Below are 3790 nucleotides of genomic sequence, written 5' to 3'. Positions count from 1 at the left end.
TTTCCAACTTTTAAGTTCAGGGATACATGTGCAGGATTTTCATGTTTGTTACATAGGTAAACATGTGCCATAGTGGTTTGCTGTACAGATCATCCCATCACCTAGGTATTAAGCCCAGCATCCATTAGCTGTTTTTCCTGATGCTCTCCCACCTCCCACCCTCTACCCTCCAATAGGCCTCAGTGTGTGTTGTTCTTCTCCCCCTTGTATCCATGTTTTCTCGTCATTCACCTCCCACTTATAAGTGAGACCATGTGGTATTTGGTTTTCTGTTCCTGTGTCAGTTTGCTGAGGATAATGGCTTCCAGCTCCACCCATGTCCCTGAAAAGGACATGATTTTGTTCTTTTTTATGACTGCATAGTATTCCATGGTGTATATGTACCACATTTTCTTTATCCAGCCTATTATTGATGGGGATTTAGGCTGATTCCATGTCTTTGCTATTGAGAATAGTGCTGCAATGAACATATGTGTCCATGTATCTTTATAACAGAATGCTTTATATTCCATTGAGTATACATCCAATAGTGGGATTGTTGAGTTGAATGGTATTTCTGCCTCTAGGCCTTTGAGGAATTGCCATACTGTCTTCCACAATGGTCGAACTAATTTATACTTCTACCAACAGTGTAAAAGTGTTCCTTTTTCTGCCAGGTGTGGTTGCTCATGCTTGTAATCCCAGCACTTTGGGAGGCCAAGGCAGGGAGATCACCTGAGGTCAGGAGTTCGAGATCAGCTTGGCCAACATGGCAAAACCTTATCTCTACTAAAAATACAAAAATTAGCCTGATGTGGTGGTGGACGCCTGTAATCCCAGCTACATAGGAGGCTGAGACAGGAGAATCATTTGAACCCGGGAGGCAGAGGTTGCAGTGAGCCAAGATCATGCCACTACACTCTAGCCTGAGCAACAGAGCAAGACTCCATCTCAAAATATATATACATATATATATATATATATATTCCTTTTTCTCCATCCCCTTGGCAGTATCTGTTGTTTTTTGACTTTTTAATAATAGCCATTATGACTGACATGAGATGGTATCTCATCATGGTTTTGATTTGCATTTCTCTAATGATCAGTGATGTTGAGCTTTTTTGCATATGTTTGTTGACTGAATGTATGTCTTCTTTTGAGAAGTGTCTGTCATGTCCTTTGCCCACTTTATAATGGGGTTGTTTTTTTCTTGTAAATTTGCTTAAGTTCCTTGTAGACTCTGCCTATTAGACCTTTGTCAGATGAATAGATTGCAAAAATTTTCTACCATTTTATAGGTTGTCTGTTCACTCTGATGACATATCTACAATTTTCTTTGCATGTCAGACTTTCCACCTGAGATTACTTTCCTTCTGCCTGAAGTGCATACATAGAATTTTCTTTAATGAGAATTTGTTGGTAGTACACTTTCTCAATTTCCTTTCCCTCCACTGAATTATATTAATTTTCCCCTTGGTCTCTAAAGATATTTTTCTTGGATAATTCTAGATTAATAATTATTTTCTGTTACCAGAGTCAATATATAATGTTCTTTGTCTTCTGGTTTCAGTTGTTGAAAATTTGGCTATCAGTTCATTGTTTTTCCTTTAAAGGTAACATGACTTTTCTCTCTAGTTGCATTTAAAATCATTTTGTCTTTGGTGTTTTGCCATTACTATGATATGTGTAGGTATGAATTTATTTTTATTTTTATTTTTCCCACATGGGGACTTGTTGGGCTTTATAAGTTTGCGGATTGTTTTTATCATAAATGTTGATGAGTTCTCAGCCATTATTTCTTCAGTTATTGTCTCATCCCATTTTATCTCTTCTGTCCTTCTGTCATCTGATTACATGTGTTTTAGACCTTCTTGCTCAATGCTCTATGCCACTTAACTTTCTTTTATACTTTCTATCTCTTTTTCTCTTTCTGCTTTATTCTGGGTAATTGAGCTCTACTTTCCAGTTCACTAATTCTCTCTTTAGCTGCCTTTAATCTGCTATAGAACTTACTAAGTTTTAAATTTCAATTATTATATATTTAGTTCTTTTTCAAATTTTTACTTAATAGTTTATTTTTTCCTTTTTAAACTCATGTTTTAATTCTCTTGGTTCACTGAAGACATTAACATATTTATTTTATATTCTATGATTGGTACTTTAGTGTGTGAAGTTTTCATATATTTGATTTTGTTCTTTGTTGTTTCTGCTGGTTCTTACTCATAGTACCTTGTTTTCCTGTGTATTTTGTGAATATTCATGATGGTGAATTGTTATTTCTTAGAACAGTAAGAATTCTTTAAGGCCTGACTTGAAGGTTAGTTATTGCAGAGATTTATATTTGATTCTATTGTGTGTCTGAGAACTAAATTCTTGACTTGAGGTTTCTTGTACCACCTATGTAGTGTGAAGTTAGGATGTAGACAGGGAGAAAGCTGTTGCGGTTATTAATACTTAGGTTTTTTCCCACTTTCTATTCAACACTAAGGTCAGACCTGTTTCCCTGAAGTTCTCTTTAGGGGTTTGGGGGAAGAGAGTTGTGATTACTTTTAGTATACTATTACTTAGAAGGTGTAGCATTTTGTCATCCCATTTTTATTGGAAGAATCACTTATTATGCTTTCTAACTTGAGAAGACCTGGTCTTTTTCTCCTCCCTCCCAATCCCTGGGAGGCTGTGGAAATCTAAGGTCAAGGTCATTTAGTTAGATATACAACCCCAAGAGAAAAGCAGGTTTCAGTGTGGTATGTACCTTTCTGGGTTTCCATAGTCACTTAGTTTTTGACTTCTGAATATTCCTTAATGTCTTGCTTGGCTCTTGTTGCATTTAAAAAGGAAGTTTTAGCCCTTTTCACGAGATGGTGCCAAAAGCAAAGAAGGAAGCTCCCGACCCTCCTAAAACTGCAGCCAAAGTGATGGCTTTGAAGCCCAAGAAGGCGGTGTTGAAAGGTTTCCACAGCCACAAAAAAAAGAGAAGATCTGCACGTTACCCACCTTCCGGCAGCCCCAAACACCGTGACTCCAGAGGTAGCCCAGATATCCTCGGAAGAGCACCCCCAGGAGAAACAAGCTTGACCGCTATGCTATCATCAAGTTTCCACTGACCACGGAGTCTGCCATGAAGAAGATAGAAGACAACAACACATTTGTGTTCACTGTAGATGTTAAAGCCAACATGCACCAGATCTAACAGGCTGTTAAGAATCTCTATGACATTGATGTGGCTAAGGTCAACACCCTGATTTGGCCTGATGGAGAGAAGAAGGCGTATGTCCAACTGGCTCCTGATTCTGATGCTTTGGATGTTGCCAACAAAATTGGGATTATCTAAACTGAGTCCAGCTGGCTAATTCTAAATATATGTACATATTTTTACCATAAAAAAAGAAGTTTTAGTATTTTATTTAGCATTTTAATGTTTACAGTTCGTGGTTAGGAAGACATCTAGTCCACCATACTTCTAGAAATGGAAGCTCATTTTTCTTTTAAAGGTAATTAAAGTGAAGGTTATAGTCATCCTCATTAGTAATCACAATGACTTGAAATCATTTCTTGTACCTAAGATAGATACTTTAGCACAAAATGAACAAAGGTCATATAATTAAAGAAAATTATCTTTCTCATATAGATAATGGGAGGGGAGGAAAGTAAAATGTTAAACAAAAAGCAAATGTTAAACCAAATGGTAACATTAATATTATTATTGCTTCTTTACCATTTTTGCACAATTTTCAATCATGATATATGAGATACTCCTTGCAAGAATTCTATGAGTTGCTGTTTCATTGTAAAATCAGAGTACCCTAAGAGT

At 36.7% G+C, this 3790-nt stretch overlaps 1 pseudogene; it reads left to right on the top strand.

Annotated features, from left to right (window-relative positions):
* Window positions 1-1551: 1551 nt before the first annotated feature.
* Window positions 1552-3349, top strand: LOC108586328 (annotated as a pseudogene).
* The last annotated feature ends 441 nt before the right edge of the window (window positions 3350-3790 follow it).

This window comes from Papio anubis, chromosome 5, assembly GCF_008728515.1.
Source record: "Papio anubis isolate 15944 chromosome 5, Panubis1.0, whole genome shotgun sequence".
Lineage (NCBI taxonomy): Eukaryota > Metazoa > Chordata > Mammalia > Primates > Cercopithecidae > Papio > Papio anubis.
Note: the sequence above shows the minus strand (reverse complement) of the source record. Positions and strands in the feature narration are given on the sequence as shown.